The sequence below is a fragment of the Protopterus annectens genome, chromosome 13.part0 (assembly GCF_019279795.1).
Source record: "Protopterus annectens isolate FY-2018-M chromosome 13.part0, PAN1.0, whole genome shotgun sequence".
NCBI classification, from domain to species: domain Eukaryota; kingdom Metazoa; phylum Chordata; order Ceratodontiformes; family Protopteridae; genus Protopterus; species Protopterus annectens.
Window position 1 is genome coordinate 361,638,367 of NC_056747.1, and position 15,708 is coordinate 361,654,074.

The 15,708-nt window shown below is 43.4% G+C and overlaps 1 protein-coding gene and 1 non-coding gene across 2 annotated transcripts in view; both read left to right on the top strand.

Moving 5' to 3' along the window:
• LOC122787322 (hepatocyte nuclear factor 6-like) overlaps positions 1–15,708 on the top strand; it is a 347,677-nt gene that overhangs the window by 106,197 nt on the left and 225,772 nt on the right. The window lies entirely within an intron of this gene.
• TRNAK-CUU lies at positions 1,124–1,196 on the top strand. Its single transcript has one exon. It is a non-coding gene; the product is annotated as a tRNA-Lys (tRNA).

Below are 15,708 nucleotides of genomic sequence, written 5' to 3' on the forward strand. Positions count from 1 at the left end.
TATGGTACGCCTGAACTTCACCTTTATGCCTTATGCTACGCAAGGAGCATGTGGGTGATGTTCGGCATACCTTTAAAGCAACAGGAATATTTGGTAGACTGGCCAGACCTCAGGCTTCTACAGCAGGAAATCCCCATATGTTAAGAATACTGCAGCAATGAAGGCAAGGACATCTACCATTATGGTAAGATTTTACACAACTGTACTTTAACACTTTTACCACTGCTGTTAATCTGTGTTAAAGGGAAGGTTCCCAGGCAGGATTTTCTCACTTTTGATTGGTGCAATGGCTTCAACATGCAAATTAAGATGTAAGCAGACAGGCCAATTGCCTTTTGATGTGTCTCAGCCAATGAGATCTGGACACACCTCACACTGAGCACTGTAAAAAGCATGTCTGTACACTGAACATTAGGTCTTTGCATTCTTCCTTCCCAGTTGCTTGTGGAGGCTTCATAGCCGGCCTTAGGCATAGGCCAACTAGGCAGCCGCCTAGGGTGCCACTCTAGTAGGGACACTTTTCCAGCATTTTTTTGGTGTAGGTAGAACAGGATGGGGGCACAGGGTGGTGTGGTGGGGGGGCACCATGGAGCCCTTTTGCTTAGGGCACCAGCTGACCTAAGGCCGCTCCTGGGAGGCTTGGAATATGAACTGCACCAGTGAAATGTGCTAATATCCTTTATTTTTACCTTTTGTGGAAAGGAAATTTTTCCAGTATATGATGAGAAAAAAATGATGCTTGAGCTACAGTTTCTGAGAGAGTTGTAGGGATATGAAAAAGGTTTTGTTTGGAAAATTTTAGATTCCTGCTCATTTTCTGTCACAGTAAGAGTCTAGACAAATGTGGCAAATTGTTAAGGTGAGTTGAAAAGGGAATATGTTCTGTCATGTAATTGTTTCTAAATGAATGAAGTCCCACCTACTAAACTCTGGATTGTATGACTAGGCTTGGTATAATGGTTAAGGTGTTTGACTCGTAGACAGAAGGTACAGTGTTTGATTCTCACCTTAGCGGGGGAAATTGGTTAGGCTAAGAATGACCTATTAAGAAAGTTAGTGTAGTAATTAGTTATGAACTGATGAAACATGAATCTAAGGAAAAGGGAAAATGAAAATTTTAGAAGCCTGGCTAGCTCAATTGGTAAAGCATGAGACTCTTAATCTCAGGGTTGTGGGTTCGTGCCTCATGTTGGGTGAGTCCTTTTATTTTCACACCTTGTTAGCCCAGTAGGTAGCATGACAGTCTCATAATCTGAAAGTTGTGAGTTTGATAGTCGCACAGGACAGTTTCAACTTTGAGGGAGGCTTGGCATAATAGTTAAGGTGTTTACCTTACAGACACAAAGTACAGTTTACATTGGAACTGAGTAATTCACTGGCTAGTATGATTCTCAAGTCTGTTGTCGGACTGTTTTATTTTATGTTGCTTTTCAAGGCTTACAACTTGCTTCTTTATATTATGTTCATGCTCCCTGAAGGAAAGTTCATTGCCTGTTAGAATGTATAAATACTTCTAGGTATCTACTTGTTTATTTGGACATGAGTTGCTCATAACTTTTCAGTCATGGTGTAGTGGAGAGATTTAAGTTTATATGTGTTGACCTAAATAAAACATTTTTGTTTTGCTTGTTGTCCTTTCAGTATAAACTTATTCAAACTGACCCAGTCTTTTAGTGTATCAAACCAATCCCATTAATAAGTTCATTTTTTTTTTATATTTGCACAATGAAGACATGCTGAATTATTTTTATATTAAATTAACTGTGCACCATTGTATGTAAGTTCATTTTCAGTTACAGTCAGTGAAAAGAGAAGTGTTCGCAGTATCAATCCTTGGGGACTCCAGTTGTGGAGAGTTACTATAGGGATGGAATATTCTGAAATGAAACTGCTTCATCTTGGTGATTAGTGAATCATTTTAGAGCAGTGATATGATGGCCAAATGGCTCTGAGTTTGTTGATCATTTTGGTATGTTCAACAGTATTAAACTCTTTGGAAAAATCAAGAAACGTTGCAGCCATATGTTTACTTTTATCGTGATTCTTTTGTTTTAAATAAGTAAAAATAAATATATATCTGAATGTATAATACATAAAGTCAAAAACATATGTCCTGTGTGCAGCATAATTACTGTAGACAGGCATCTGAATTTCAGTGCAGGTATTTGTTACAGTTCTTTAGAATACTTGATTATTATAAACTGGACAATTGGTGTAATCCAGTGTCATTGCAGACAGTTAACTGCAGGTTATGGAGACCGCAGCTGTCTAGAAATGGATAACAAAGATGAGTTTAAAGAGCATAATATTTCCATGTCGCATAGACTGGTGCAGGAAAAGTGATATCATTATGCCGTTCCAGTTTAGTGGCCTGGACTTGACGATATTGTCAACAGGGCAAAGAGGCACTCTTGGAGAGCCGGACAACCAACCCCTCTATGCCATCTTTACAATGAGCATTTTGGGTAAAATAAGGAGCCAAGACTCTTCCAAGCAATGTATTATAGCCTTTTCTAGAGAACTACATGCTGTCTAATAACACTTTTTAAATGCTACCATTTCATATGACATAACCATTTTTTACTTTGCAGACCACAAATTGTTGTATTATGTATATATATAGTAAGTTTTGTCGCATTCAGAAAAGGACACTGAGTTCACAGGACTTAATTAACAAAATATAAAAGAACAAAAAAGTCCATAATCATAAATGGAGCTTTAAGCCTGGAATTTTCTTTTTTAATCATCTTTTTAAACCACTTTAATTACACCTTTCATGGCTTTAAATATTAAATAAATGAGCATTGTACTCAACTATTCAAAATATTAACATATATGCAAATTGGTTTATAAATACCAAAATCAAAGAAAACAAGCAGAAAAGGGATAAAATAAAAGCAAACAAAAGTTATCCTTCCATCTTCTTGTAATCAGTGTTCCCCAGTTTATATTTCAGCAATTCAGATAATTACATATTCCAATACTTGTAGTCATTTTACATCTTCTATTCATATAGAAACAGTTAAACCTGCCCAATATTTCCTCATGTCAGCTAAATATTATAACCAGGGCAACCATTAATTCATACATTTTTGTCTATTACCTTGAACATCTAACTGCTCTTCATCTTCCATCACCTCATCAACTAAAGTTATTAATTCTCTTACATCTGGTATAGCCTCTGCTTTCCAATTACTCGAGATACTCTTTTTTGCTAATAATAGGTTTACCCAGAGAAGACATGCATTATATAGTAGAGACTCTTGCCCTTCCCATATACTTCCCGAATCCCTGAAGAAAAAGATCACACCCAAATACAATCCCAGCAAATTATCTAATTATCTTTGTAATTCCCTTTTAGAATATACAACCCCAGAAAATGTGTATTCCATTCCCCTTTAAAACACAGAACATCTCCTCCTTGCTTAATCCATTGCCAGGAATAATATTTTAGCAAGCATTTCTGGCAAAAATAAATAGCTATGGTGATGCTTCTAAGTGAAGAATGAAAACTTCTCCATCTTTGTGGCTGTTCATCATGCCACAGACCTGCCTCCCTACTTGCTCATCATCAACAAACTTCAGTCTTACTGACAGTGCATTTTTAGTTATGTTCAGCATCTTATATGTCCTTGATTTGAGCCCTTAACTAACCAGTCACTGTTGTCTAATTTTAATAATCCACTTAATTGACTCAGGCCATTTTATTGATCCACTTTAACCAAGTTAGTGTCATAAATCTTTCACAAAGTGGCATAATAATCCAGTTTAACTCTCGACAGGTTATAAATGTCCATGTGCCTTTAGTAAGAAAAGGACTTCACCTGCTTTCTGCAATGGGGCTTCTAATCTTTCCTTTTCCATTGGTAAATACCATCATAGTATCCTTTTTCTCTTTTATCCCTCCTATTGATAAAATATATTGGCTCCAAGGTTTAAACTTTGTATTTATAAATATTATTTGCAGCAACTGATCTGATGTTGTCGATCTTCACTCAATCCTTGAGAGTGGGCTCAGTTCTGAGCCTCTGAACCAACTCGTCCATTTACTCCAGCTCGCACCTTCCAAACTCTCAGGCACTACCCATAATGCTCCTCTCAGAATTACCTCTCGTTTGCCACTTCGTAGGTACGACGTGTTTGCTCTTCTTTCAAGCCTTGGCTGATTCTAAAGTAAGTTTATCTCTATTAAAACTCTTCTCTCCATATTTTTGCTTAACTTTCTTCTTCAGTTTTCTTTCTGTCTACCTACTCCTCTCATAGTTTTGCGTGAGTGTGTTTATTTTCTCTTCTTCTTTCTACCATTGGTAGTCTCTTTAAGTACTATCATTGCTACAGTTCTTTCCTTTTTTAGGTATTCCTAAATTACCATTGTTGCTATTTTCTTTTCTGTCCCTTTTAATTGATTAAAAAAATCTTCATCACTATATCTCTTTCTTCTATCCGTGTGTGTGTGTGTGTGTGTGTGTGTGTGTGTGTGTGTGTGTGTGTGTGTGTGTGTTTCAGCCGTTTTTTGTTATGGCAGGAAAACAACTCTCCCAAGTCAAATCTTCAAAAGGCACCTCCAGTTTCAAAAGTTGCCAGCAGTGCCAAGGTAAGATGCCCAATTTTGACTGGCATATCTTATGTCTATACTGTCTGGGGAAACTACATCTTCATGAAAATTTCTTAGTCTGTCACAGGTTCTCCACTCATACCCTTACTGAGCAGAAAAATAAACTTATCTTGAAGGGACTCCTCAAATCTGTTTTTGAAGAGGCCATTTCTGGGTCTAGGACTGCAGCTAGCACATTGTCATTCTCCTCCTCTTCTTCCTCCACCAAGAAAAGACCTTCTTCGCTTCTTAGTACATTAGAACTATCCAAGATGGAGCTCTTCGGCTCCAGGAAGGTTTATCTGACTCGACACCCAAGACTGTATTCGAGCCAACAGCAACTTCTTTGATATCCACAGTACCTTCGGTGCCAAAACAGTCACAGCTGCTTCCACTTCCTAGGACAAGATACCTACCCACCTTAGATCCCTTTAAAGACAGGCCACCAAGTCCCTTTCTCAAAGTGAGGCCCCCTAATTCTCCTTTGACTGCCTCAATCTGATCTACTAATAGTCTCTCAGAAGCTGACATTTTGAGACTGGCGGATCAGCTTCTGATGGAGAGGGGATTGTCCTCGGTTCCTAGCCACACTGGAGTCAGAAGTAGCCAATGTATGACACCTCTAATTCCTCCTCCTCCAACTCCAGTTGAGTCTTTGGAGCCCTTGGTTCCGACACTCCCGGTTTTGACTGTCTGGGTTGTGGTAGCATCCTCTTCTCTGGTTCTAAGAGCTGCCTTGAGCTCCTTTGAGTTTTTGGCACTGGAGGGCTCCCGGGGTCGAGGCTTTCTGGTTGGGTCTGAGGTACATGGATCAGTTTCCCTAGTTTCAGAGCTGTCCATGTCCCGTGGTGCTTCGACATTTGTAGCATTGATCCAGGCTTATGTTTCAAGGGCCACCTCCTTGGTGTGGGGTGTGACCCCAGTTCTGAAGGAGTCTATTTAGGTTCTGAGCTTCCATCCCTCTATGGGGGGGTCAGTCTTTTGAATCATGGAGAAGGCCTTGTCCATTGGTGATTCACACTCTTTGCCATCCTTGTCAGGACTGTCTACTTCCCCTCAACCTGAGTTGCCATCCTTATCATCCTTGGGACAGAAGGCACAAAAGTCCCAGGATACACCCACTTTGGTGGTTTCCTCTTTGGATGCTTCTCCAGATCATCCCCCCTGAGGAAGTTCCTGCAAAGAAGTGCAAGAGGAATCACTTGGACTCCCTGGAGGAGTCTTTCACAGAAGATGCTGATTTTGATGAAGGGGAATGTTCCCCCAGGTCACCCCCTGATGATTTTTCCTTCGGGCCCATCTTAGAAATTCTGAAACAGAGGGGTGGCTGGTCTTCCATCCAACCTTCCTTGGAGGAGTCAGTATATCTGGAGGCTTTTTGTGCCTAGCCCTTTTCTTCTTGGATTCTCCATCTGCTGGGGATCTCATTAAATTGATCACTCAGCAGGAGTGGAAGATGCCTGATGCCATTGAGCCAATTATCAAAAGGCGTGATCATATCTTATCAACCCCTACAGATGAGCCTCACTGGTCCAAAGGAATATCTGTTGAAGCCATTGTGATAGCAGTGGCCTTGAAAAGGGAACTCGCTGAGGAAAGTCCAACTATCCATCCTCCTAACAAGGAGTCTAGGACTTTGGATAGAATTGGGAAGCACATTTATGCATTAACGACCTTTGCTGTCAGGTCCTTGAATTATATCGCACACTTTCCAAGACTAAAGAGGGATCTGATCAAGGATCTCTTGGATACCCTTGAAGAAACAGTGGCTGAAGGCGTAAGGGGCAAAGTTACCTCTCAGCTAGTGACCCTTGATGCAATTTCTAACTTGTCCATGAAGCTGATTGCTTACGCAGCTGAAGGGATGTCCAGAGCAGCGGATTCAGGCATAGCCATTAGAAGGCATGCCTGCATGGTCTTGTGCAACTTTGCAGAGCCATTAAAAGCATCATTCGTTAATGGTCCATTTGACGGATCTACCCTTTTTGATTCCAAGGTTAAAGACACTTGAGCCAGATGTGGAAAGGATGGTAAGACCCTTTCTGCCATAGGCGTACATTTCTCCATGCCTCAGAGGCCTTACTCTATGAACCAGAGAAGTGGGAGACTTGGGTTTAAAAAATACAAAGGGCCTTTCCAGGATTTATGTGGTAAAGACTTTCCCCTGGGCAGAGGGAGAAGTAATGGAAGACACCAATCCAGAGGCAGAAATGGACTGCTCAACCAGGGGTCTAGGGAATCTTTCTCTGGTACTTCCTACCAGCACCCCTGAACAGGTGCCTAATTGCCCTCCTCTGGAGGCAGTCTGGGGATGGCTCTCTCTGCACCAATCTGCCTGGCAAATATTAACTAATAACAAATAGGTGCAGGGAATAATATTCAGAGGTTACAAAATTCCACTATCAGTTCCCCCGTCATCTCAGAAGAAACTCCTGGACGTACTGCCCAGTCACAGGGAAGCAGCAGCTTTAGAAATTCAGAGACTGCTAGACAAAAGAGTCATCCAAAAAGTCCCACCAGACCAAACATAAACCAGGTTTTACTCAAGATTATTTTTATTGCCCAAGAAGATAGGGGAATGGAAACCCATCTTGGATCTCAGCCACTTCCACAAGGCTGTTCAGCAAACCAAATTCTGGATGCTCTAGATACAGTTGATACTTCCATTCTTGGAAAAAGGTGATTGAATTTGCTCTGAAGACCTCCAGCATGCTTATTACCATATAAAAATGGACAAGAGCTCCAGGAGGTATCTACACTTTTGGCTGGGAGCCAGTCATTTCCAATTCAGAATACTGACCTTTGGACTTACCACAGCCCCAGGGTGTTTACCAAATGCATGGCAGTGGTAGCAGCTCATCTCAGACTGCTAAGGTTTTGAGTATTTCCTTACCTCGATGACTGGCTCCTTACTGCTACCACCAGGTGTCAGAACAGGTGAGAGACTATACTCTACACGTCTTTACATCTCTAGTCATAACCATAAATTTAGAGAAGTCAAGCTTGCAACCCGCTCAGCAATTAGAATTTATCGGAGCCCATTTAAACACTGTTTCAGGAATTGCCTCACTCCCCCCAGAAAGACTTCAATGCATCGGATCACAAATCAGATGAATTCTATGAAACAAATGGGTTCCAGCAAGACTAATCCTACAAATGTTAGGGTCCATGGCAGCATCAGTTACTCTTGTTCCTCTAGGCAGGTATCACATGCAAATTTTGCAATGGTTACTTGCTTCCCAATGGTCTCTGATGCACCTACCAATGTCTCACCTAATTTTGATTACCAATCGCTGCAAACAGGATCTCACATGGTGGCTCCACTCTGATGAGATTCTCTTGGGTCGGCCATTCATCAAAATGATCACGAATGCTTCCCAGATGGGGTGGGGGGATTATCTGGTAAGGACGGTCCAAGACACAAGGTCCCAACTAGAGGCCAACTTGCACATCAGTGTCCTAGAGATGAGGGCAGTGCTGCTAGTGTTGTTCATAGATTCATAGGTTGGTACTAGGCTATCAGCCCTAGGGCCTGTACAAGCCTAGCCATAACAATTCCCTGGATATTTCTTCCCACAATATTTACTTCCCTGGACCCCTGTCTAGCAGGGTGACTGACGTGATCCCCGGGGTGAATTTCCTATCTCCCATCCAATTGTCAAGGTTCCTTTTGAAGAGGGTCAAGGAGGCACTCTGCTTGACATGTATGGGCAATCTTTTCCAGAGTATGAGGAGTCTCTGGGTCAGGAACCTATCCCTCCAGCATGATTTGTTCATTGTGATGACAAGGTTTAGATCCCTGGAGCATGTGATTCTGAGGGATTGGGATTTCTTTAAGTGGAAAATGTCCAACAGCTCAGGGTTTGACATGGCCTTCTATGTTAAGCAGAGATCGCCTCTGAGTAGACGATATGCCACAGAGTATAGCTGGAGTTTTTTTAGATGGTCAGCATAGGGCATCTGCTTTAGGCCTGTGATTCTTTTAGTGAGGTATTTCTGTGGCCTTTCCAGCTGTTGCAGATGTCTTGTGCGGTACATACCAAATGGGGTGTTGTACTCTATAATGGGTCTAACAGGGATGAGTACAGTGTCACAATGACCTCCTTTTTTCTGGATGAAATCCCTTAGTGATGAGGTGTGCCACATAGAAGGATTTTCTGACTGTTGTGATGATGTGGTTATCAAAGGTGAGACCACTGTCCACCTGTGTCCATACATCTCTCAACACACTTTTGGTGTTTAGTGTACTGCCACCTATGTGGTAATTCATGGGTACATGTTTTTTCCCAAAGGGGATAACTATACATTTCTTGGCATTAAGCGTGAGCCCATGGCTCTGGCACAAAGCATCTGATCTGAAGTAGGAATGTTCATTTGTCTGCAACCTGTGGTTTACGGATCCGATATCGGATCCGAGCCGGCAACTTGTTTCAAGCTAATGGATCTGAGCTCCTAGCCCCTCCCTTCACCCATAATCCCCTGCCAACCCCTCCATGACCCCAGATCTAGTTTGCCGCGCTTGTGATGGCTGGATCCTTTTTGAGCTCCAGATAAGTGATAAGTAAAACTTAACTTTTTCTTCAGAAAAATAATTTTTTGTTTAACTTAACTGTTTTTAAGTGTGTCTGAGTTAGGTTCCCTATTTTTTTTTTTTTGTTTACTTAATACCCTCCCTTCGCTGGTCGCTAGTGTGTGAGTGTTTGTGGTGTGCTTTTGGGGCCTGTGTGTGTGTGTAGTTGTTTTTCTTTTCTTTGACAAAAAAAAAAAAAAGGGAATGGCTGAGGCCCCAAAAGCCATATTTTCGAAATGTACTGAGTGTGGCCATAAGCTCTCCCCGGCTGATGGCCACACTCGGTGCGTTCGGTGCCTTGGGGTTGAACACCTCAACTTGGGCTGTACTATCTGTGCAGCGTTCAACCCCAGGGCACTGAAAGAGCGGAGGTCGAAGCTGGTCCTGGTGGGACTTCTACCCCCGGATTCGGCTTCGGCCTCCGCTTCCTCTACCACTCCTGTGGCTCCATCACAGCCTGTGATGGTTGCCACTCCTGCCCCCGACTGGGACTCAAACTCCCGCCAAAGTGTCGGAGGACAGGGAGGCCAGGAGGGAGAAGCACCAAAAGCGGCGGGCCGAGACCTCCGTTTCGGCCCCGCCAGCTAAGCGGGCTTCTCCCTCCATTGCTTCTAGGTCTCCTCCTCCTCGGCTCCGATCCCCTTCTTTCTCTTCGGGGCCCGAGGAGGAGGAAACCCGATCTCCGTCGAGGTCATCGAGGCGGCACTCCAGGCCTGCCTCGGTGGCCTCTTCGAGATCTACATTTAGTTTATCTGATGCAGACTTGGACCAGATGATGCGAAGGTTCATCCAGGCCCAGCTGCAGATGGGAGTGCTCTTGCCTCCCCCCCCTCAGGGGGGAAGCTCGACACCTTTTTTCCACCCAATTGCTCCTTCTCCGACCCACTACCCGGGTTCGGAGCACTCGGAGCCGAGCAGCCTTGGAGCCGGGGCTGGGTCGGCGCCGACAGTACTGTATACTTCGGATCCGACCCTACCCTCAAGTCTGTCGGATCCGACCTCTCGGAGCCGTGGTCCGAGCTTCGGATCCGGGGGATTCAGTGTGCCTTTGGCTCCATCCAGGTCAGAGCACACTGGTCCCTCGGATCCGACGGTCTCGGCACCGGCTCCGATCCCTTCATCGGATCCGAGTGGGAGCCGACTTTCGGATCCATTGGAGAGTGGCTCTCCCTCGGCATTTGATGTTGTGGAGAGGGCTCTGTTGAGAGCATCCGGACCCCCGGCCCTTGCATCGACTCCTCCCTGCACTCCCTCTCTGCTGGGCCAGGCTTCCATCACCCGGTCAAAGGGACAGCCTGCTTCGATGTCACAGATAGTTCCATTGGAACAAGATGTCGCTGGTGAGGGCTCCTTGGACAGTTCCCCCGAGGAAGCTCCCCGCAAGCATAAGTGCAAAAGGAGGCACGTGGACTCCCCTGAGTCCTTAACTGAAGACACGGACTTGGAGGAAGGGGAAGGCTCCCCAAGATCACCCCCTGAGGATGTCTCCTTTGGAGACATCATGGAGATGCTAAGAATCAGAGGTGGGTGGTCTGCCCCCAAGTCTTCATCTGACGAGTCCGTGTTTCTGGAGGCATTCGAGGCAGGCCTGTCTACCTCCTGGGTGTCCCCTCCAGCCGATCCCCTGGTGGACCTTATTACCACCAGGGCATGGAAGGATTCGGACACCATGGAGCCAATACCCAAACGGCCGGATAGGATTCTTAGCCCCCCCCTCTGACCAGTCTCATTGGAGTAAGGGCCCCCCTGTAGATGCCATGTTGACGGCGGCAGCCACAAAGAGGGAATTAGCTCAGGAGAGTCCCTCAGTCCATCCACCGAGCAAAGAGTCTCGTTTGATGGATCACTTAGGGAAGCGAGTCTTTAGTTCAGCGACCTTCTCTGTAATGTCTCTGAACTACATGGCACATGTCATCAGGATGCAGCGGGATCTTGTCAAAGAATACGCTGCATCCCCCCCTGAGTCCATGTCGGAGGAGGATAAACATTTATACTCCACCCGATTGGCCATTCTAAGATCTATTTCTAACACCTCTATGCGGCTATTGTCCCACACCACAGAGGGAGCCGCTAGGGCCAGCGGAGCAGGCCTAGTTATGAGACGTCAGGCCTGGCTCCGTCATTGCGACTTTACGGAGCCTTTTAAAGCGTCCTTCGTGAACGCCCCCTTCGACGGTTCTGCCCTTTTTGGCAAAACAGTTTGCGAAACGCTTGTCCAGAGCGAGAAGGATGGGAAGACGTTGTCTGCCATCGGAGTCCGCTTCTCTGCTCCCCAGCGGTCTTTTTCAAGTAACCAAAAGGGTCAGAAGAAGATGTGGTTCCAAAAATCACAACAATCACAACCAGATGCGGACAACCAGTCCTACCGTGGCAGAGGTGGACAGGGAGGATGTCGCCCTAGGGGCAGAGGGGCTCAGAGAAATTTTGGGTCCAGAGAACCTTTCTCTGAACGGCCCGTGCAGCAACCCTGAGGGGTTGCCCGACTGCTCCACTCTGGAGGCAGTCGGGGGGCGTTTTTCGAAGCATCTAGCGGCATGGGAGTCCATCACAACAGACCGCTGGGTGCTTCGCATCATATCCAGAGGATACAAGATACCAATTCTCCATGTCCCCCAATCCAAGAACCTCCCCGATGTACCACCCGATCACAGGGAGGCTGCAGCTGCAGAAATACAGCAGCTGCTAAGAAAAAGAGCCATCCAGCCCATCCCCCAAGACCAGCTCGGATTAGGGTTCTACTCCAGGTTCTTTTTGGTGCCAAAAAAGACGGGGGATCTGAGACCCATCCTAGACCTTTCCCGCTTGAACCTGTCAGCAACCAAGGAAAAATTCCGAATGGTCACTCTTCAATCTATCCTCCCCTTCTGAGGGAGAACGATTGGATGTGCTCTATAGACCTCAAGGATGCGTATTACCACATCTTAATGGACAAACGATCCAGGAGGTTCCTTCACTTCCATCTGGGAGCCAGTCACTACCAGTTCAGGGTCCTTCCCTTTGGCCTCACCACAGCCCCCCGGGTGTTCACCAAAGTGTTAGCAGTGATTGCGGCCCACCTGAGACTCCAGGGAATTCAGGTCTTCCAGTACCTGGACGACTGGCTCCTGACCGCACCAACAAGGCATCTACTTTGCACAGCCCGAGACTTCTTTCTCCATCTAGCCCCACAACTAGGCATTACTATCAATGTCGGCAAATCCCTACTGGCTCCAACACAGATCATAGAATTTATAGGTGCCAGAATAAACACCAGAGATTTGCGAGCCTTCCTAACTATGGAGAGAATCAGAAATCTTCAACTCCATGTGCGGGCTATCCTTCTTTCAGAGGCTTCACCAGCAGAATTGATCCTGAGGGCACTAGGCTCTATGGCAGCAGCGATTACACTCCTTCCATGCGCCCGCTTGAACATGCGAGTCCTACAATGGACTCTGTTAGTGCAATGATCCATCCTATCACTCCCTCTCCACCATCCCATTGCTATCAGCAAGGCTTGCAGAAGGGCGTTACTATGGTGGCTCCAAGCATCAAACTTCCATACGGGCCGACCCTTCTGCACCTCTCCCCCCATCGCCACGGTGACCACGGACGCTTCCCGCCTTGGGTGGGGGGGCATTACTCAGGCAGGACAGTCCAAGGCACGTGGAACGATACAGAGACCTCCCTGCATATCAACGTTCTGGAGATGAGAGCGGTGCTGTTAGCATTGCAAGCACTTCAGAGCTTCCTTCCCGCAGGAGCGATTGCAATTCACTCAGACAACATGTCAGTGGTCTGGTATATCAACAGCATACAAGGCACGCACGCAGGACAGTTGGTGCTCGGTCCAAACCACAACTATGAAACAGAAAGAAGGGACCAGCACTCAAAGGCAGCAGTTAAAATATATATTTAATTAGATTGTAACAACAACCTAATGTATAATGCACATACCGGTTTCGGCCAACAGTGCCTTTCTCAATGTGTCTTATCCAAACAATTTTAATTACAGCCCATAATGCATTCAGCTAACAATTTATACTGCCTTCTTAAAGTGGTATGTTCCACATTCATTCTATATTGCTGACAGTTTAGCTAAACACATAGACTCCATATTTTGCAAATGAATTCACCAAAATAAACCTGTTACCTACAACAAAGTATAACTTCAATGTTGTTTTTGTAATCAACCTGTAATTTATACATATTTATATGGTGAAATCCATTTATAACAACAATATTAAACCAGATATGAGTACTATTAATTATATGTTATGAATGAAAAGTTGTGAAATATTTAACATATTTTGACTTTTTAGGGTACATCTGCTGGATGACAGGTTATATATCCAATGTAATGCATGGAAAGATGCAAGAAATTTAAGGCATAATAATAGTTACTAAAAATTATGGTAATAATGCTATGTCTGGGATAATATATCACATGTAGATCAATATTATTCCACTGTGAATATCACATTGTATACCATTTATCCTTCATATACATGATATTCATTAAGTCCGGGTTTAAAAAGGGCCCCAAGTGAAGTAATCCATCTTTCTTCCATATTATTTAATCTATTGTGCCAACCCATTTTGAAATTCCTATGTGATTGTATTCTGTCTATAATAGTGAACTGAAATGAAGCAGTAGTGTGTTGTCTAGTGTGTTTGTATAGTGCGTTGGTTATGCGTTTGTTTCGAATGGCACTTAAATGTTCACTAATTCTGATCCTCATAGGCCTAGAAGTCTGGCCTACGTAAAAAGCAGAGCAAGAACATTGTGCCAAATATGTCACCCAGTCCGAACTGCAGTTTCCAAATATTTTGATGTTAAAAATTTTTGGTGTATTTTTACTGGTGAATTCTTTTGTTTTGCGAATATGTTGACATAGACTGCAGTGTCCACATGGATAACAGCCAACCAATGTGTCTCCAAATAATGTGGTTTGGTGTTGTATACCAGGAAGGCGGCGTTTGTAATGTGCAAAATTGGACTGTATATTTCGTCCTCTTCGATAGGAAAATGAACAATTTTCTGGAAGAATATCCCTGAGAAGGGAATTGGACTGTAAGGTTCCCCAATGTTTTTCAACAATTTTTCTGAACCATTTGGTATTATTACGTGCCGAGAGGTTCTTACCAAGTTCGTGGCATATCTTAACAAAAACCCATGGGACATAGAATTTACCATCAACATTGGGTATACAGAAATTGTGTTTTTGGATGTATTGATTAATAGACTGGAAGATCATACTTTGTCAACAACAATACATCGAAAATTTCCGCAATATAACACTATTCTACATGCAACAAGTTCCCATCCCCACCACATCATTACCAATATTCCAAAATCACAATATATACGGCTTAAAAGGATTTGCTCATCCGATATGGAATATCACAAAAAAACTTGTGAATTAACTGCCAGATTTACAGACAGAGGATATAATATCAACCGACTTAACAACACAGTTGCACAAATTGACAAAAAAAGACGTGAGGATTTACTTCAATACAATAAATCTACAGAAGGGCTTCAGTCAGCTAAACAACCTATCAGGTTGATCACCACATATGGTAATAATACCAAATGGTTCAGAAAAGTTGTTGAAAAACATTGGGGAACCTTACAGTCCAATTCCTTTCTCAGGGATATTCTTCCAGAAAATTGTTCATTTTCCTATCGAAGAGGACGAAATATACAGTCCAATTTTGCACATTACAAACGCAGCCTTCCTGGTATACAACACCAAACCACATTATTTGGAGACACATTGGTTGGCTGTTATCCATGTGGACACTGCAGTCTATGTCAACATATTCGCAAAACAAAAGAATTCACCAGTAAAAATACACCAAAAATTTTTAACATCAAAATATTTGGAAACTGCAGTTCGGACTGGGTGACATATTTGGCACAATGTTCTTGCTCTGCTTTTTACGTAGGCCAGACTTCTAGGCCTATGAGGATCAGAATTAGTGAACATTTAAGTGCCATTCGAAACAAACGCATAACCAACGCACTATACAAACACACTAGACAACACACTACTGCTTCATTTCAGTTCACTATTATAGACAGAATACAATCACATAGGAATTTCAAAATGGGTTGGCACAATAGATTAAATAATATGGAAGAAAGATGGATTACTACACTTGGGGCCCTTTTTAAACCCGGACTTAATGAATACCATGTATATGAAGGATAAATGGTATACAATGTGATATTCACAGTGGAATAATATTGATCTACATGTGATATATTATCCCAGACATAGCATTATTACCATAATTTTTAGTAACTATTATTATGCCTTAAATTTCTTGCATCTTTCCATGCATTACATTGGATATATAACCTGTCGTCCAGCAGATGTACCCTAAAAAGTCAAAATATGTTAAATATTTCACAAATTTTCATTCATAACATATAATTAATAGTACTCATATCTGGTTTAATATTGTTGTTATAAATGGATTTCACCATATAAATATGTATAAATTACAGGTTGATTACAAAAACAACATTGAAGTTATACTTTGTTGTAGGTAACAGGTT